Source organism: Scyliorhinus torazame, chromosome 10, assembly GCF_047496885.1.
Source record: "Scyliorhinus torazame isolate Kashiwa2021f chromosome 10, sScyTor2.1, whole genome shotgun sequence".
Taxonomy (NCBI): Eukaryota; Metazoa; Chordata; class Chondrichthyes; order Carcharhiniformes; family Scyliorhinidae; genus Scyliorhinus; species Scyliorhinus torazame.
The window spans coordinates 50,647,484-50,668,846 of NC_092716.1; the positions used below are offsets into that span (position 1 = coordinate 50,647,484).

Sequence of the window (21,363 nt, forward strand, 5' to 3'; positions counted from 1 at the left end):
ACTGCGATGAGGAACTACTTCTCAGAGGGTGGTGAATTTGTGGAACTCGCTGCCCTGCAGTGCGATGAAATCTAAGTCATTAAATGCTTTCAAGAAGGAGATATTTTTGATTTTGAAAAAGGGTTAAAGGGATATTGGGAACAGGGAGGTGGATTTGAGACCAGGAAGAGATCAGCCATGATTTGACTGAATGGCAGAACAGGCTTGAAGGGCTGAATTACCTACTTCTGCTCCTAATTCCTATGTTCCTATATCCACAGGCCAATTGCCGAGGCTTGATATTTGTGTGACAGGTAGTTCAGAAGGATCTGATGTACTAAAACCATACTATTGTATATTAAGCATAGTCGGTTCTGGTGTCTCGTGAACCTAAAATTCTCCAACTCCAATTGTTGAAAAGCGCAACTTTCCTAATGCTGATCCCCCCCCACCCCCCCCCCCCCCCCCGCCCCCGCCCCCGCCCCCGGTAAGATTGCAGGATTTTTGGCTAAGATCAAGCCTGAGGTTAGGTGTAATGCCTGTTCTTGCCAGCTTGGATCTAGTATGCGTCTTTTGTGGGGACCGTGATTGGATTCAATTTGAATTTTTTTTTGAGCAAAGAAGGAGATGGGTCAAGAGCTTTCTCTGTCCACTGGCTTTGTATCTCTGAGGAAAAACAACAATATTGTGTAAATAACAAAACAGGAGGAACAGACGCGCCAACCGAATTCTTGCGGGTACCTTGTGAAAAATTATCAAAGCATCGACGGTTGAAAAATAATTCTCACGTCCAACAATCACAAAGCTGGCGGAAACTTTATTCAAAGACGGTTTGTTAAAATACGAATTATGCTTTAAGAATAATTGTCGTTCGTTCTTATCTCTGGGAACAGCCGCTGGTTTACTCTCTTCCGACCTTCAACCCGAGGCACGTGACCCGAATCACCTTCAACCCGAAGCACGTGACCCGAATCACCTTCAACCCGAAGCATGTGACCCCGTATCAACTTCAACCCGAGGCATGTGACCTCCGAAGCCGCGCCTGGCCCGCCGTGACGTCATCAGTCATTGCCACGCGTAAAGCCGCGTCACTCCTTCGCTGCTCCAGCCACATCCACGGTTGACAGGACAAATAAACCGTCCACCCGCGGCCAGCCTGGAACGTTTACCTCCGGGATACAACGGAGTTTATTCGTCTCTATCAATCTTTGCCGTTATCTTTCCTCTCCCGCAGTTAGAAAGCGTACATGTGGTATATATTTGGGCGAGAGTCCCTTTTACCCGGAAAAAGGTCAGTGTGAGGTTCCGCGCCCGGTGCAAGGTGCTGAGGCTGGAGGCGCCGCCATTTTGAAGGCGTCAAGCCCCCCCCCCCCCCCCGCCAAACTCCCGGTCCGTGGAGCAGCCGTCACTCGGAGCCTTTGGATCGGCTGGTAGGTGGGTGGCAATCACTCCAGGCTGTGTCGATCTCGGCAGTGCCCCTGAATTGTTTCAGTATTGGGAATGGGGTTATTACTATGTACTCCCCCTTCTCTGTTCTCTTCACCCCCTCGTTGTGGAAGTTTTCTCACCGGGAAACCGGGCTGGAGATTGGCGGCCGCAGCTCGAGACCGCGGCCCTGCCGCCCTCGCCTCGTCTTTTCAATTCTTTCCGCCTTCCCAATTACTGTGATCCCGTTCAACTGCCCTCTGAAGACCACAGTTCCCCAGTTTGTGTCGGCCAACTGCTGAGCTGGAGCAATATTCGTTCTTCAGTGATAATGCAGGAATAATATTGTTTTTTCAGTAATAAATAGAGAATTTTACGGAGACAGTTTTCTCATTAATTCTCCTCTGGGCCGTTGCATTTTCAGAGAGTGAGTTTGTGTGGATAGGCAATGGGAGCAGAGTTGTTGAGATGAGGCCAAGGATATAAGTTCTGACAGTATTGAGTAATCCTTTCCCTTTTACTGAGCCATTTTTGTAATTTTTTAAATTCTGCTGTTACCCCTGAAGTTGCACTCTGGACCGGATTGCTTCGTTAGTCTTAAATAGTTTGCGTTAATTGGCGTTGTAGGAAGTTATTCTAGGATAATTGCGCTATTATAGAGATGGAAAAATGAGTGAATATAATGCCAACGATCATATTAAATATTGGTGTATGATATTTTTATGTGATCGTGTACTTATTGATCAGTGATTTTCATAATTGTGACAGCTTCTAATTATTTATCTTTGTGATAATATTGGTTATTCACAAAGGCAGCATATAAATGAGTATATGAGTATATAAATGTTTAAACTAACACTGAAAGCACATGTTAAGCATAGCCCTGTAACTATATCAAGCACTGCTTATGTACAATTGTATTTAGTCCATTAAGTTTAGGATCAGGTCATTCTTGTGGAATTCAACTGATTTTCTCCACTCCAAAAAGCAATAGGTGGTTTTCTTTTAAACATATAAACTGCAGTGTGAGTATTAAGTTGCACTACTTTGTCAGATACGAAAATGTTACTCGTAGAATAGTGCAATTTAAATATGGGTGTTTTGTAAGTGTTCCATTGATATGGTTGCGTGTTTTTTGAAGATTGAGATAATGCAATGAGGTGTAACTAGAGGAAAATGATTGTGCATTGTGTTGACCAGAGGAAAGGTTATTTCGGAAAAAAGTGCAAACAGAATTGTGGACTAGCAGAGAAATTGTCAGGTTAAAAGTGCTTAAAGCTATTCACCTCTTGTCTAAAGCAGTGTTTTTCAAACTTTTTCTACGGGGACCCATTTTTGCCAATTGGCCGACCTTCGCGGGCCGCGCCGGCCGACCTTCGCCGGCCGCGCCGGCCGACCTTCGCGGGCCGCGCCGGCCGACCTTCGCCGGCCGCGCCGGCCGACCTTCGCCGGCCGCGCCGGCCGACCTTCGCCGGCCGCGCCGGCCGACCTTCGCCGGCCGCGCCGGCCGACCTTCGCCGGCCGCGCCGGCCGACCTTCGCCGGCCGCGCCGGCCGACCTTCGCCGGCCGCGCCGGCCGACCTTCGCCGGCCGCGCCGGCCGACCTTCGCCGGCCGCGCCGGCCGACCTTCGCCGGCCGCGCCGGCCGACCTTCGCCGGCCGCGCCGGCCGACCTTCGCCGGCCGCGCCGGCCGACCTTCGCCGGCCGCGCCGGCCGACCTTCGCCGGCCGCGCCGGCCGACCTTCGCCGGCCGCGCCGGCCGACCTTCGCCGGCCGCGCCGGCCGACCTTCGCCGGCCGCGCCGGCCGACCTTCGCCGGCCGCGCCGGCCGACCTTCGCCGGCCGCGCCGGCCGACCCGCGCCAGCCGACCTTCGCCCGCCGGCCGCGCCGGCCGACTTTCGCGACCCATCATTTTCTCTTGCCTTGTTTGTTGCTGACAAAAATGGAGGAAATAGTTTTGGGTCCCTTTGGCCCCAATGGTCCCTTGGTCGCTTTGGCCCCCCCCGGAACTTGAAAAAAAATGGCTGCGACCATATAAAAAAAAATGTGGTCGCATGTGGCTGAATTTTGTTTATCTGTTCCGGGCCATTTTGAAGGCTGCTTGCAGCTGGTATTATTAAAAGGCGTCTGTTACGTGCGGATTTGCGCGATCGGGAGCGCCGCGACAGACGGCTCCGCGAGTCACGCCCCTGAGTTTGACAATGCCTGGTCTAAAGAGAGAACATTAACATTCAAAGGGCAGTGACTTTTTACTATGCTGTAATGAAGTGGCATTTTGCTCTTGTTTTGTGGGAGCTCCTTGGTTAACTCTAATAGAAAACTCCTGTTTGTACCTCAAAGAAACAGTGATATTTTTAAAAAAATTGTTGTATTAGGTTCAGGCATCCTTTAATTGACTCATTTAAAAAAAAAAAAACTTTCCATGTGATCTTTGACAGCAGACATTGGTGATGAGCAGCAACAAACATTTATGTTATAATCATAGAATTTACAGTGAAGAAGGAGGCCATTTGGCCCATCGAGTCTGTACCAGCCCTTGGAAAGAGCACCCTACTTAAGCCCACACCTCCACTCTATCCCCATAACCCCACCTAACCTTTTTGTACACAAAGGGCAATTTAGCATGGGCAAACCACCTAACCTGCACATCTCTGAACTGTGGGAAGAAGCCAGAGCCCCTGGAGGAAACCCGCACAGGTCTTTAGGCGGAAAGAAGTAGGGAGGGCATTCTGGAGCTTGGAGCCTAGCCAGATTTTGGCATGACTACCAATGACGGAAATTAGGAATGCACAAGAGACGAAAAGTGAAATTTAAAAAACGGAGTATTGTAGGGATGGAAGAGGCAACGAGTCCTTGGAAAGATTTTAAAACACAGATGCAAATTTTAGATTTGTGGTATTGCTGGACTGGGAGTAATCTGGACAGTAGTCAAGCCAACATCGAGGAAGTCTGATATCCTATGTTCTTTACCAAATATTTATTTCTCCTCTTTGCAAATGGGCTCTAGATTTGTCAGATATTTTAAAGCCAAACTTTAAAAATATAGATTTTGTTTTTAATGTAAGCAGATAACTTGGAATTTGCCACTTCAATTTCAGTTGAAGCAATGAAGTGACATTCTATCGCATGCCTTTGCATCTGTTTGATTTATAGAAATAAAGTTCTCTCTGTAGTGGTACATAGTGGAGACAATAGTGTGTGAAGGTGATCACAAGCCGAATCAACTGCTGGACACATAGCTTGAGCGCATGGCATTTTGCTCAGGTATGCATCAATGAAGCGATTTTTTTGCTCTTGGATTTTGCAACACATTATTGAAATATAGTATTGGTCTAATTTTTACCAATTAAAATTGAGTTTTTGCTAGGGACAGGGGAATTGTCAGATGAGAAAAGATCATCTATTTCTCCATCTACCACCTTGGTAGTCTTGTGAAACAATGATGGAGCTGAGATAGCAGTCAATCTCTCAGTTTGACTTGGATACACAAATTATTGGAATCAATTCTACGAGACAGGATAAACTGTCACTTAAGCATGATTGACCAGAGATCGTCAGCATGGCTTTGTTAGATGAAGATCATGTCTTGCTAAACTTTTTGAGGAAGTAGCAAGTAAGATTGAGGGTAGTGCAGTGGTTGTCTACATGGATTTTAGTCAAGCATTTAACAAGGTTACACATGACACATTGGCCAATAACATTAAATCCTGGGGGTATGGGAAATGTGGCTAGTTGGATCCAAACTGACTCAGCGACAGGAAATAAAGGGCAAATATCAGTGTGTGTTTTTGTGAATGGGAAATGGTTTCCAGAGCTGTTTCACAAGGTTCTGTATTGGGGTCCTTGCTGTTTGTTGCATTTTTTATGATTTTGACTTGAAATGGGAGGCATGATTTTGAAATTTGCAGATTGCACAAAAATTGGTCATGTAGTCAATAGTGAAGAGGGTAGTTGTTGTCTCCAGAATATCAACTGTTTGGTTGAGTGGGTGGAAAAATGACAAATGGAATTCAATCCAGATAATTATGAATAATCAATTTGGGGAGGATGAACAAAGCAAGGGAATAGTCGATAAATAAGATGTTGAGATGGGTAGAGGAGGTGAGACTTTGGAGTGAATGACCACAGGTCCCTGAAGGTGGCAGGACAGGTGGATAAGGTGATCAAGAAAGCACATCCAATGCTTTCCTTTATTGGGCCAGGTATTGAATGCAAAAGCAGGGATGTAAAGCTGGAACTGTATAAAATACTGGTTGGACCAGTATTTTAGGAGGCTAAGGGGAGACCTAATTGAGGGGGTCTAGATAGCAGGGATAGGAAGTGTTCCCTTGGTTGAGGCTGAGACGCACAACTCATTTAAAAGGTACCTGGAACTGTACCTGCAGTACTGCAACCTACAAAGCGATGGACCAGGTGCTGAAAAGTGGAATTAAACTGAGCAGCTAGATATTTTTCTCTTTTGTCCGTTGCAGATACGATAAACTGAATGGCCCCTTTTTGTGCAATAACTTTTCTCGACAACCGACTCAGAAATAACCTAGGGGAAACCCAAGTAGTGGTGCAGACGTTTTTGAACCATCGTTCCAAAGTCACCTTCAAAGTTTGCTACACTTAACACATCATGTCTCAAATGTCCCAAAATACATTTTTTGAAATAAATCTAGCTATATTGCATTTTAATGAATCTAGAGCCATTGAGTTTACAGCATGGGAACAGGCCCTTCTGCCCAACGTGTGCATTCCACCCAGTTCTTATCATTAATCTAGTTCCAATTGCCCGCATTTGGCCCATATCCTACTATACCCATCTTACCCATATAACTGTCTAAATGCTTTTTAAAAGACAAAATTGTACCCACCTCTGCTACTGCCTCTGGCAATGCGTTCCAGGCACTCCCCACCCTCTGTGAAAAAATTTCCCCTCTGGACCCTTTTGTATCTCTCCCCTCTCGCCTTAAACCTACGCCCTCTAGTTTTAGACTCCCCTACCTTTGGGAAAAGATGTTGACTATCTACCTTATCTATGCCCCTCATTATTTTATAGACCTCTATAAGATCACCCCTATGCTCCAGGGAAAAAAGTCCTAGTCTATCCAGCCTCTCCTTATAACTCAAACCATCAAGTCCTGGTAGCATCCTAGTAAATCTTTTCTGCACTTTTTTAAGTTAATATCCTTTCTAAAATAAGGTGACCAGAACTGTACAGTGTCTTGTACAACTTCAACAAGACGTCCCAACTCGTGTATTCATTGTTCTGACCAATGAAACCCAAGTATGCCGAGTGCCTTCTTCACCACCCTGCCCACCTGTGACTCCATTTTCAAGGAGCTATGAACCTGTGCTCCGAGATCTTTATGTTCTGTAACTCTCCCCAACACCCTACCATTAACTGAGTAGGTCCTGCCCCGATTCGATCTACCAAAATGCATCACCTCATATTTATCTAAATTAAAATCCATCTGCCATTCATTGGCCACTGGCCTAATTGCTCAAGCTCCTGTTGCAATCCTAGATAACCTTCTTCACTGTCCACTATGCCACCAATCTTTGTGTCATCTGCAAACTTACTAAGCATGCCTCCTAAATTCTCATCCAAATCATTAATATAGATAACAAATAACAGTGGGCCCAGCACTGATCCCTGAGGCACACCGCTGGTCACATACCTTCAGTTTGAAAAACAACCCTCTACAACCACCCTTTGTCTTCTGCCGTCAAGCCAATTTTGTATCCAATGGCTACCTCCCCCTGGATCCCGTGAGATTTAACCTTCTGCAACAACCTACTATGCGGTACCTTATCAAAGGCCTTGTTGAAGCCCATGAAGACAATGTTGACTGCATTGCCCTCATCTACCTCCTTGGTTACCCCTTCAAAAAACTAAATCAAATTCGTGAGACATGATTTTCCACTCAAATCCATGCTGACTGTCCCAAATCGGTCCTTGCCTCTCAATTCCTGTAGATCCTGTCTCTCAGAATACCTTTTAACAACTTACCCACCAGAGACGTTAGAGTGTAGTTCCCAGGCTTTTCCCTGCGACCCTTGACCAAAGGCGCAACATTTTCATAGAATTTACAGTGCAGAAGGAGGCCATTCGGCCCAGCGAGTCTTCACCGGCTCTTGGAAAGAGCACCCTACCCAAGGTCAACACCTCCACCCCATCCCCATAACCCAGTAACCCCACCCAACACTATGAGCAATTTTGGACACTAAGGGCAATTTATCATGGCCAATCCACCTAACCTGCACATCTTTGGACTGTGGGAGGAAACCGGAGCACCCGGAGGAAACCCACGCACACACGGGGAGGATGTGCAGACTCCGCACAGACAGTGACCCAAGCCGGAATCGAACCTGGGACCCTGGAGCTGTGAAGCAATTGTGCTATCCACAATGCTACTGTGCTGCCCTCAGCTCTTCAGACACCTTGCCTATGGTTGTCGACGATTCAAGCATCTCTGCTAGGTGACCTGCAATTTCCTCCCTAGCCTCCCACAACGTCCTGGGATACATTTAATCAGGTCCCAGGGATTTATCTACCTTGATGCGCTTTACGACTTCCAGCACCACCACCTCTGTAATATGTACACTTCTCAAGACATCGCTATTTCCCCAAGTTCCCTAACATCCATGCCTTTCTCAACAGTAAACACCGATGAGAAATATTCATTTAGGATCTCGCCCATCTCTTGTGGATGTGCATGTAGATGACCTTATAGATCCTTAAGAGGCTCTACTCACTCCCTTGTTACTCTTTTGCCCTTTATGCATTTGTCAAAGCTCTTTGGATTCTCCTTTGCCTTATCTGCCAAAGCAATCTCGTGTCCCCTTTTTGCCCTCCTGATTTCTCTCTTAACTCTACTCCAACAACCTCTATACTCTTCAAGGGATCCACTTGATCCCAGCAGCCTATGCCTGTCACATGCCTCCTTTTTGACCAGGGCCTCAATATCCCGAGTCATCCAGGGTTCCCTTCTTCTACCAGCCTTGCCCTTCACTCTAAAAGGAATATGCTTATCCTGAACCCTTGTTAACACACTTTTGAAAGCCTCCCACTTACCAGCCGTCCCTTTGCCTGCCAACAGACTCCCAAATCAACTTTTGAAAGTTCCTGTCTAATACCATCAAAATTGGCCTTGCCCCAAATTAGAATTTTAACTTTTGGGCCAGACCTATCATTTTCCATAGCTATCTTAAAACTAATGGATTTATGGTTACTGGTCCCAAAGTGATATCTCACTATCACTTCTGTCACCTGCTCTATTTCCCAAGAGGAGGTCAAGTTTTGCCGCTCTCTAGTCAGGCCATCCACCTACTGAATGAGAAATTCCTCCTCCATACACTCAACAACTTTCTCTCAAAAGCCTGTCCCAGTCAGTGTTGGGGAAGTTAAAGTCCCCAACTATTACCACCCTATTTTTCTTGCAGCTATCTGTAATCTCCTTACATATTTGCTCCTCAATTTCCTGCTGGAATCAAGATGAACTATTTCCACAATCTCTTCAGAGTCCGTTCCATTAATTGAACACTAACTGGAATATTGTTTCCCGTATGACTTTAATGTTTTGACAACTGGTTTGAACAGGCAGAATCTTAAATATTTACTTATTGCTTTTGTCAACTCTGATCCTTTTACTGTCCATATTAAACGATTAGCACTGGGATAGAGGGTGGTGCAATATTTGAGGAATATAAGATCATAATTTTCATACTTTGACAATTACACCCACTTTCTACAATTTGTCTTGAACTCTTAATTATCATAGGGAAAGTTTCTAGGAAAAGAACACAGAATTTTCCTCAATTCCAGATCGTGATCAGCAACCAGTCCAGATATTAAGTTCTACTATGGAAGCCTAAATGAAGATGAAGGCTGGTCTATAGTGGAGTTTCTGATTTTCGATGACCAATTTCTTTCATTCTTCAAGCCATTATGAACTAGTAAAGTTGATGATGGGGAGCCAGTGGGTGTGGTATATGGACTTTCAGAAGGCTTTTGACAAAGTCCTGCATAAGAGAGTAGTGTGTAAATTTAAAGCGCATGGGATTGGGGTAGTGTATTGTGATAGATAGAAAACCGGTTGGCAGACGGGAAGAAGAAAACTGTTTGGCAGACGGGAAACAAAGAGTAGGAATTAACGGGTCTTTTTCAAATTGGCAGGCAGTGACTAGTGGGGTGCCGCAGGGATCGGTGCTAGAACCTCCAGTATTCACAATGTATATTAATGATTTAAATGAGGGAACAACATGTAATATCTCCAAGTTTGCAGATAACACTAAATTGGGTGGGACGGTGAGCTGTGAGGAGGATGTAAAGATTCTTCAGTGTGATTTGGACAAGTAGAGTGAGTGGGCAAATTAATGGCAGATGAGGTATAATTTGGAAAAATATGAGGTTAGCAAAAACGAGAAGGCAGACTATTATCTAAATGGCCATAAATTAGGAGGGGGGAATGTGCAGCGAGACCTGGGTGTCCTCGTGCACCAGTCACTGAAGGTAAGCATGCAGGTACAGCAGGTGGTAAAGGAGGCAAATGTTATGTTGACCTTCATAGCAAGAGGATTCGAGTACAGGAGCAGGGTTGTCTTGCAATTTTACAGGGCCTTGGTGATGTTGTGCACAGTGTCGTTAACCTGTATGCGGTGGACAAATGAGGATTTTAGGTGCAGCTGTGTCTGGTTAAACAAGTGTGATTGACTGGATAGTTCTATTGTTCCCCGGATGGCCTGGAGATGACCTTTTTCCTGTGCATTGCGATGTCTAAGCTGCAGCTTGCTCATCAATGTTTATTTAAACTGCAGCCTGCTTGACCTTATACTTGGCCAATTCTCCCGGCAACCTTTGCAGGATGCCATCTTAGGTGGCCATTTGGCGACAGTGAGACCACACCTGGAATATTGTGTGCAATTTTGGTCTCCTCATCTGGGGAAGGATGTGGAGTGCAGATTTACCAGACTGATTTCTGGCATGGCGGGACTGGTGTAGGAGGAGAGATTGAGTCGGATAGGATTTTAGGATTGTATTTGCTGGAGTTCAGAAGGGTCAAGGGGATCTCCTAGAAACTTATAAAATATTAACAGGACTAGACTGGGTAGATTCAGGAATGATGTTCCTGATGGTGGGTGTGTCCAGAACCAGGGTTCAGAGTCTGAGGATATGGGGTAGACCATTTAGGCCAGCGATGAGAAGAAATGTCTTTACCCAGAGAGTGGGCAGCCTGTGGAATTTGCCACAGGAAGTAGTTGAGGCCAAACCATTGTATGTTTTCAATCAGTGGTTAGATATAACACTTGGGGAGAAGCAGATCAAAGGATATGGCGGCGGGAAGCAGAATTAGTCTATTCAGATGGATGATCAACCACGATCATAATGACGGAGGGGGCTCGAAGGGCCGAATGGCACCTCGTGCACCTATTTTCTGTTTCATTTTTTCTGGCCCCTCGTACTTATGGTAGTACTCGTTCGTCTCTCCATTTACCAAAAGCCGTTCAGAACTACTTTATTAATTATGCCTTCTGTCTAGCCCCACCCTAACATTTCTGCACCATGTGCTTCGTGTCCACCTCCACTTTGATGAAAAGCAACCTGAAATGTTCTTTGCTCTCAGAGGCTGTACAATGTAAATGAAAGCTGCTGTCGTAATAGTACAGGGTACCTAGGGTTTTTCTACAGAAGAATGTGGTACGTATTGCATATTTTTGTGGATCACAATTTAGATTGAGCAGATTGTGAACATAAGCACGTTTAGAATTTTAGATTACAATATTTGTTTTGAGGTTGGAAACTGAAACAAAAGGCCTATGTCGGTAACTGGCTGCACAAATATGTATTTGGAAATCATAATAGGTTTAATATTGTATTTTTACTTAGTCGATCTTTAAGTTGATTTCTTAGTTATCATGAACAAATGTGAGTATTTTTGAGAATTGCATGATGGTGCAGATCTGTTGCTGCCTAGCTCGGAATTAAATAGAAGGATAAATCTTTAATGCAAGCAGGGGAACGAGATTCCATTTGGAAAAATAATTGGAGTATAAAGATGTGATTTAGTGGCCCACAGGTAGGGTGGCTTTGTTACTCGTGGTAGCTTTAGTTAACTTTGTTCTCTGGAATTGCCTACAGAAGTCACTGGACAGTGCAGTATTTCTAGGACATGGCTCTGTTCACTGACCTAATATACTGGTTGGTGTTTATTGCATTATTTGAATACAACTTGTATGTTGGTTGGCAAACTGGCTTTAAAGTAAATTGACTAAAATGGTGCAGCAGTTAGATTTCCAGATTTGCAAGTTCAAAACCTGTGTTCACTTATTACCTGCACTGGATTTGCAATATTTAAATTGAAATGAAATGAAAATCGCTTATTGTCACAAGTAGGCTTGAAATGAAGTTACTGTGAAAAGCCGCTAGTCGCCACATTCCGGCGCCTGTTCGGGGCGGATGGTACGGCAAATGCTAAGCAAGTCCTCCATTCTTCCACCATATCCAAGTCTAGTTGGAATCAGTTAATTGTTTCATTATTTGTGAAATTTTTATTTTTTCTAGAATGTTCTAAAGAAGGGAATAAATGTGGGATTGACAAACAAAACAGGCAATTAAAATTTTAACATTGGTCAGGCTCTGACTTCAGTTTCATTCAGTTGGTTTAAGGCAACCTGGAAAGGTTTACCAGTAATTGATCTGGTATTCATTGGTTCCATGTGATTCACTGCTGCATGTGTAGTGTGATCTAGAAATTGATACCTTTCACCAAAATATCTCCAGTCCTGTCAAAATCCATTTGACTCAACAGTTGAAATCAGATTTATTTTTACTTGGAAGTTCTTGTTGACAAATCTTTGGCATAGTAATTTTGTTTGAACATAGCCGGTGGCACAATGGTTCGCACTACTGCCTCACAGCGCCAGGGACTCTGGTTCAATTCCGGCCTTGGGTGACTGTCTCGGTTGAATTTGCTGGGTTTAAGAGAATGCTGCATCATTGAAGGTGCTATCATTTGGATGAGATTTTAAACCAATGCGCTTTCTAGTTGTTTAAGTGCACATAAATGTTACTTTGCTTGTTGAAGAAAAGCCAACGGTGTTGTTTTCCTTTGCTCAATGCTCCACCCCAAAATCAAATAATTGTCCATCTATCTCTGTTGTTAAATGGGCTGCTGCATTTTATTGGTTAATTGGATGTGACCATTACTGGAAAGGCCAGCATTTGTCCCCATCCATAATTGACCTGGAGAAACTGGTAGGTAGTGAGCTAACTTCCTGAACTGCTGAAGTTCATGTTGATACACCCACAGTACTATTGGAGAGGAAGTTCCAGATTTTTGACCAACAACAATGAAAGAACGGTGTTACAGTTCCAAGTTAGGATGGTGCGTGGCTTGGAAGGGAACTTTCAGGTTTTGATATTCCCATGCATCTGCTGCCTTTGTCCTTCTAGACGGTAGAAGTTGAGAGTTTGGGAGATGCTGTCAAAGGAAGTTCAGCAAATTGCAGCAATGCATTTTGTAGATGGTACACATGCTTCCCACTGTGTATCAGTGATGGATTGATGGAATGTTTTAGTGATGAATGGGGTGCAGATCAAGTGGTCTGCTTGGTTAAGGATGGTGTCAAGCTTTTATGTTGCTAGAGCTGCACTTGTCCAGGCAAGGGGAGAGTATTCCATCACACTCCAGGCTTGTTACTTGATAGTGGGTGGGATTGAGAGAGTCAGGGAGGTGTTACTCGTCACAGAATTCCTCGCCTCTAACCTGCTGTAGCCACAGTATTTGTATCTGCATATATGTATTTATTTGCGTTTTATATAGGTCAGTCAACATCATTGGTGGGCTTTCTGCAATGTTCATGGCTTAGAATGCAAAATTGGAGATGATTGACTTTTCTTATTGGAGATGGTCTCGGGCGCTTGCATTCCGCCACTTGTGTGGTATGAATGTTGCTTGCCACTGACAACTCTATCCTGAATATTGACCAGGTCTTGCTGCATTAGGGCATGAACTGCTTCGTCGTTGGTAATAACCTTTATTGTTGTCACAAGTCGGCTTACATTAACATGCAATGAAGTTACTGTGAAAATCTCCCAGTTGCCACATCTGGCGCTTGTTCGGGTACACTGAGGGAGAATTCAGAATATCCAAATTACATAACAGCACAACTTTGGGGACTTGTGGGAGAAAACCGGGATACCCGGAGGAAGCCCATACAGATAAGGGGAGACCGTGCACACTCCGCACAGACAGTGGCCAAAGCTGGGAATCAAACCTGGGACCCTGGTGCTGTGAAGCAACAGTGCTAACTACTGTGCTACATCAATGAATACCCCCACTTCTGAATTATGGAGCCAAGGTCATTATTGAAGATGGCAGTAGGACAGTACGCTGAGGAACTAGTGTCTTGTTGTCCTGGGCTGAGATTATAGAATCATCGAACAGTTGCAGCATAGAAGGAGGCCATTCAGCCCATTGTCTGTGAAGGCTGTGTGCAAGAGAAATTCCCCCTGCTTTTTCATTGTAGACTTGCAAGCTCTTTCGATAACTGCCAATTCTCTTTTTAAAACCTCAGTGAATCAACATTTGCACACTTGAGCAGTGCATTCTAGATCCTAACCACTGGCTATATAAAGTTTTCCTTCTATCACTGTAATTTCTTCTATCAATCATTAAATCATACTCTTTGGTACTCTAACCTTCCAGCAGAAAGATTCATTTGAACACTTGTCAAATCTTCTCTCAGGAGAAAAGCCTCGGCTTCTCCTTTGAAGTTGCTCATTCTTGTAATTGTTTTCTGCATTCTCTCTCAAACCTCCCTAAAGTATGGTGCCTAGGATTGTTCATGCTAAATCATTATTATGATTATAAAAAAAATCATCGCAACTTCCTTGCTTTTGTTCCCCTTGTCCCTATTTCTAAAACTCAGGATCTGATTTGCGTTATTAACTAATTTTTCAATTTATCAACTTATGAGACGTGTGCAAATTAAAAAAAAAAAAAAAAAAAAAAATCATTCATGGGCTATCACTCCCTGGGCCAGCATTTATTGCCCACCCCTAATTGCCTCCATTTCAGAGAACATTACTGTGGGTCTGGAGTCACGTGTAGGTCAGACCATGTAAGGATGACAATTTCCTTCCCTAAAGGACATTAGTGAACCAGATGTGTTTTTATGACAATGGCCATCATTGCACTATTTCCAGATTTTTAAAATTAAATTCAACTTTCACCATTTGCTGTGGTGGGATTCAAAGCCAGCTCCGCAGAGCATTGCCCTGAGTGATTACTAGTCCAGTGACAATACCACTACGCCGCCACCTCCCTTCTAGTCCCGTTCCTGCACCCTCTTTCGAATCGTATCCTTCGCAGTGGTTAGCACTGCTGCCTACGGCGCTGAGAACCCAGGTTCGATCCCGGCCCTGAGTCACTGTCCATGTGGAGTTTGCACATTCTCCCCGTGTTTGCGTAGATTTCACCCCATAACCCAAAGATGTGCAGAATAGATGGATTGACCACGCTAAATTGCCCCTTAATTGAAAAAGAAATTGAGTACTCTAAAAATTAAATAAAAAGAATCTTATCCTTTATTTTACATCACTTTGCAGTTCGCTACGTAAAATTTCATCTGCCATGTATCCGCTTATTCCACCAGTGTACTATGTCCTTTCAAAGTTTACCATTGTCCTCCTCCTCTGTTCACAATATTTTACAGTACGAAGTCTTACAACACCAGGTTAAAGTCCAACAGGTTTGTTTCGATGTCACTAGCTTTCGGAGCGCTGCTCCTTCCTCAGGTGAATTCCTCACCTGAGGAAGGAGCAGCGCTCCGAAAGCTAATGACATCGAAACAAACCTGTTGGACTTTAACCTGGTGTTGTAAGACTTTGTACTGTGCTCACCCCAGTCCAACGCCGGCATCTCCACATCATGGCTACAATATTTTAAAGTTTTGTCACCTGCAAATTGTGGAATTTTATATTGTCCACTCAAGTCTTAATTATTTAATATAAGTCAAGAAAACAGTAGTTCAAACACTGATCCCTGAGGAGTCCCACAATATATTTTCAGTCTGGAAAACAATGGTTCGCCACATCTCTATTGTTTTCTGCCATTGTCCCTTTTTGCTGACAAACCTGTTAGTGGCACTTTATTGAATGTCTTTTGCAAGTACATCACAGTAACTGCATTACCATCGTGTTGTCTGGTGCTACCACCGTGCTAAGTGGGATAGATTATTAACTCATCTATCAACTCTAGACTGGGCAACTTAGGTGCTGTGCTGATGCCCCCCCCCCCCCCCCCCCCCCCCCCCCCCCCCCCCCCCCCCCCAATGGTGGAGCTCAGCAGATCAAAGGCTGAAGCATTTGCAGCAATAATCAGCCTGAAATGCAGAATGGATGATGATCCAGCTCGGCCTCCTCCAACGGTCCCTAGCATCACAGATACGAGTCTTCAGGTTCACTCCACGTGATATCCAGAAAGGCTGAAGGCATTGGATACTGCAAAAACTATGGGCCATGACAGTAACTCAGCAATAGCATAAAATGACTTGTGCGCCAGAACTTGACATGACCCTAGCCAAGCTATTTCAGTACAGCTACAACGCAGGCATCTACCTGGCAATGTGGAAAGTTACCCAGGTATGTCTTTTCTGTTTTAAAATAAAAGCAGGTAAATCCAGCCTGACCAAATATTGCACTGACCAAAGAACGTCCCATCAGTCTATAGTTGATCGTCAGTACAGTGATGCAAGGGGTCACCAACAGTACTATCCAGTGGCACTGGTATAACAGACCCTGCTTACTGGCACTCACTTTGGGTTCTGCAAGGGTCACCCAGCTCCTGACCTCATTATAGCCTTGGTTCAAACGTGGACAAAAGAGTTGAATTAGTGAATTGACATTGAGGCAAAATTGGACTGTGGTGCATCGGTGAGCCCTAGCAAAACTGAATTGATGTGAATTGGGGAGTTGGTGATGGGGGAAAGAAAGAGGCCTCTTTCCCTGGTTGGAGTTTACCAACACACAGGAAGATGATTATGGTTGTTGGAAGTCAGCCATCTTGGTTCCAGGATATCACTAGGAGTTCCTCAGAGTAGTGTCTTCGGCCCAACAATCTTCAGTTGCTTCATAAATGGCCTTCCTTCTATCATGCGAATGTCTGCTGATGATTGCACAAGAGTTTACCAACACACAGGACGATGATTGTGGTTGTTGGAAGTCAGCCATCTTGGTTTCAGGATATCACTGTAGGAGTTCCTCGGGGTACTGTCCTCGGCCCAATAATCTTCAGCTGCTTCATAAATGGCCTTCCTTCCATCATGCGAATGTCTGCTGATGATGTCTGCTGATGATTGCACAATGTGCATCAGCATTTGTAATCCATGACCAAATGCAGCAAGACCTATCCAGGCTTGGACTGACAAGTGGCAAGTAACATTCACTCCACAAGTTTTAAAAATTAATTCATGGGATGTGGGCTTCACTAGCTTTGCCAACATTTATCCAAGAATGATAGAGTTTCCACAGCTTAGAGGAGGCCATTTGGCCCATCGAGTCTGCACCGACCCTCAAAGTCCACCCTACCTAGGCCCACTCCCTCCCCCTATGCCCGTGACCCCACCTAACCTACACACCCTTGGACAGGAGGGGACAATTTAGCATGGCCAATTCACCTAAGCTGCACATCTTTGGACTGTAGGAGGAAACCGGAGCACCCGGAGGAAACCCACACAGACATTGGGAGAAAGTGCAAACTCCGTCACTCAAGGCCACAATTGAACCTGGGTTCCTGGTGCTGTGAAGCAGTAGTACTGCCCATCCCTGATTGCCCTTGAATTGAGTGGCTTGATGGGTCATTTTGGAGGACAGTTAAGAGTCAACCACGTGTAGAACAGACCAGATAGGAATGGCACATTTCCTTCCCTGAAGGACATTGGTGAATGAGATGGGTTTTTATGACAATGGACAATGGTTTCATGGTCATCATTGCAATTTTAATTCCAGGTTATTACTGAATTCAAATTTCACCATCTGCGATGGTCGGATTGTGAGTCGAGTGAAACTATCATTGTGCCACCGCCTCCTCCATCTCAACCCTCTGCTTAAGTGACTTGAGACCCACCGTGCTGTTAAGGTGGGAGCTTCAAGAATTTGACACCGAACGAACAGCGAAATATTTCCAAGTCAGGACAGTGAGTGGCTTGGAAGGAAACTTTCAGGTGGTGGTGTTCCCATATGTTTGCTGCCCATGTCCTTCTAGTTGGTAGCAGTCATGGGTTTGAAAGGTGCCCTCTAAGGAGGCTTGGTGAGTTCCTGCAATGTACCTTGTAGATGGTACACACCGCTGTCACTGTATGTGGGATTAGCCCCACCTTGACATAATCCCCTCTGACTGACCCAGCACTCTCACCACCTCCCAATGTCAAATCTGATGACCCCCCCCCCCAAAAGAACAAAACTCACTTTACACTTACCTGCTCCCTGGCCTGTTATTTTTAATGGGACATTTAAATTCGCCTACTTTATAGCAGCTAGTGCTGTAAAAAAGGAGACGTGTCCTCTTTTTGCTCTACTTCTTTTAGACTTGACCAGCAGAGCCAGGGAGCTGTTGCACTGCCTCGATCTCCCCTGGCCTGAGCCAGGGAATCAGGCGTTTAGGAATTTTAGTGCTGGTACGTTGGTACAGCGTGGCAATGTGCCACTGTGGAAGATTGCAACTGAGGAAGTTATGACCCAGTTTCTTTCACTTTCCTCGATGTTTCTGTATTCTGCCTGGACCTCAATTGTATTGTCCACTTGCTAACTGTCTCGTGCACCCCTTTTCTACATCATTTTGCTCTTGATTGTTATCAGGGCGTTGTTTATTTCATCTTTCTCTCATGGGAATGTGCCTCAACTGTATTTGAACTCTCATTAATATTATTCCAACTTTGTCTGCCAATGTCTGATTGCAATTTAACTGGACCAGGTTCATTTCGGGTCCCTTGAGCAGGGAGCCGAATGGAGCATCCACTCTACACTTTTGGCTGAAGATTGCTCCAAATGTTTCATCTAATAACAAAGAACAAAGAACAAAGAAATGTACAGCACAGGAACAGGCCCTTCGGCCCTCCAAGCCCGTGCCGACCATACTGCCCGACTAAACTACAATCTTAATGTGATGGACTTTCCCTTCATATGATGTTGAGGATGTTTGTGGAACCACTGCCTCTAGTTTGTTGTATATTTAATTAATTGATGACTGGATGTGGTAGTACTGCAGTTTTGATCTGATCTGTTGGTTAAGATTGCTTTGCTATGACTATCAGTTGCTGCGTCCGTCATTTAGCATACATGTGGTAGCTTCACCAAGTTGGCACCTTAATTTTGGGTGTGCCAGGTACTCTTTTACATGCATTGAACCAGAGTTGATTCCCTGGCACTATGATCATGGGAGAGAGAGGGATACACTGGGCCATGAGGTTATAAATTGTGGTTGAATAAAATACTGCTGATGTCCCAAATGTCTTGGATGCTCGGTTTTGAACTGCTAGATCAGATTTGCCTTCAGAAAACTACAAAAAACAAAAAATAGGCTGTTCATATTTGGGTGTTCTGCAGTTGTGCAAGATGCTATATGATTGCAAGTTCAATCTTGACCAACATATTTAAGGTTAAAACTTGGAATAGTTAAAGGTACAGTCCTAAGATCCTACACTACAGATGTTTTAGTTGTACTCCAGAAAGCCGAAGATCCAGACGTCTGCTGAAATATTGGTGATCGAGGTTAACATTGAGCGATTCCATCCATATTGTAAGTTCCAGCCATATCGTAAGTTCAGTCATTCAATTAAATGAGCTACTTGCTATGATTCCGATAGGTTTGCTATAATGCGGCTTCTATTTGTCTTAAAATTAACCCTTTAACTAGCCTATGTAGAATGGCCTGCTAAGTTTGTGTTGCACCAGCAAGAATGTGGTGAAATGGGTGAATAAAACTCACCTAGGGCTTTGAGAGACACATTTTTCTGATATCTCCACAGAGATTTAAGAATCAGTGATTATCCAGTTTTTACAATTATTCTAAATGTTAGATATTAATTGTTGCATTTTAAAACAACTGAAGTCTGAAGTAATTTGTATTAATGTCACAAGTAGGCTTGCATTAACACTGCAATGAAGTTACTGTGAAAAGTGATCTTGGCGTGACAGGTGATCTGAGAGGTATGCTGGTTTAGCTCAGTTGGCTGAATAGTTGGATTGTGATGCAGAGCAAGGTCAACAGCTTGGGTTCAAATCCTGTACTAACTGAGGTTTACCTAGCATAAAGGCTCACCTTCTCAACCTTGCACCTCACCTGAGGTGTGGTGATCCTCGGGTTAAATCACCACCAGTCAGCTCCTCCTCTCTTTGTGAAAAGCTAATTTTCCAAAATTCCTAAAGCTTTCACTGGATTGCTAGATTTTCCTTCTAGCTCATTATCTACCGCCTTGGTAGCCATAAGGTACCCTAAGGGGGTAAGTTAAAGTTATGTAGATTACCTGTATTCCTTTTGAGCATTGAAGATTGGGGTTATCTGATTAAGGGATGGGTGGCATAGATACAGAAAAACTATTTCTTCTACTGAGTGCATCACGGACTTAATCATAAAGTTGGAGCTCGGCTATTCTGGAACGAAATGATGGATCAGTGTTTTTCAAACGATAGTAGAAATCTAGAATTCTCTCCGTTAATAAGATCTGGATGCATTCGATTTGAGCTTTTAATACTTCAGAGATTTTTTTATTCAATACTTCAGACATTCGGAGATTTTTTTATTCGGTATGAGTATCAGAGGTGTAGAGCGACAGCAGCTGAATGAAGTTTGATGTGCCTACCACTTGGTTTAATTGAATGTGGAAGCAGCCTCCAGGGCAGTGGTTCTGAACTGGTGTGCCATGAAGGCCTCTTAAGTGTCATATGAATTAAGATTCAAAATTGATATAAGTAAACTAAAACTAATCTTCAGATTGGTAGTCAGCATTTCCAAGTCATAGAATTTACAGTGCAGAAGGAGGCCATTCGGCGCATCAGGTCTGCACTGGCCCGAGGGAAGAGCACCCTACCCCAGCCCATACCTCCACCCTGCCCCATAACCCAGTAACCCCACCCCACTTTTTTTTGGACACTAAGGGCAATTTAGCATGGCCAATCCACGTAACCTGCACATCTTTGGACTGTGGGAGGAAACGGGAGCACCCGGAGGAAACCTAGGCAGACATGAGGAGAACGGTCAGACTCCGCACAGACAGTGACCTAAGCCAGGAATCTAACCTGGGACCCTGGAGCTGTGAAGCAACTGTGCTAACCACTATGCTACCATGCTGTCCTGACAAACCTTGGGACTGGGCCCCACGTGTGCAGTTCGGATTTTCTTTACAGTCTCAATCCAAACCGCATGTGTGGCCCCTTACCGATCGTGCATATGCAGGAGGCCAGAGTTCCTTAGGACTCGGAGATGTTCACCACCAAGCTGAAGACGAAGGATCCATGGGCCTGCGCAAAAAGCAAAATCGCAAATGTGCAAAAACCCTGGGAGAAGTGATGTAGACAGGGAGATGTGGAAAAAATGGGAGCGAAGATGGAAATATTTATATTGGCGTTTTCAATTTTACACAGTGAAACATTGTCCAATATTTTATACAGTTCTTATATACATACAATCTTTCTTGATATATCCTCTTCCCCCTACCTGACACCCCTTGGCATCCCCCTCTTCGCTCTGGGTGTTCTGTCACAGAGCTCCTGTTCTCTCTCTCTCCCTTTCCTCTTTCCTCCTCCCCCCCCCCCCATCCCCTTCCTTCTGTAGTTTGTTGCAGGCCTTGTGGGTGTGTGTGTGGGGGGGGGGGGGGTGCGTCCTGCCTCCTCCTCCCTCTACCTCCTCCTCCATATTTCTTCTTCCTGTGGTTCCCCTGAGATACCTCCTCCCCTCCATTTTGTACTTCT

At 44.6% G+C, this 21,363-nt stretch overlaps 1 protein-coding gene across 3 annotated transcripts in view; it reads left to right on the forward strand.

Moving 5' to 3' along the window:
* The first annotated feature begins 1,091 nt into the window (after positions 1-1,091).
* ap1g1 (adaptor related protein complex 1 subunit gamma 1) overlaps positions 1,092-21,363 on the forward strand; it is a 198,033-nt gene continuing 177,761 nt past the window's right edge. The window contains exon 1 of one of the 3 annotated variants that reach the window (XM_072518091.1): positions 1,092-1,270. The gene's annotated coding sequence lies outside the window, so the exon portion shown is untranslated. Of the gene's footprint in view, positions 1,271-1,346; positions 1,414-21,363 lie in introns of those variants that run through there. The other 2 variants (XM_072518089.1, XM_072518090.1) reach the window with 2 other exon arrangements.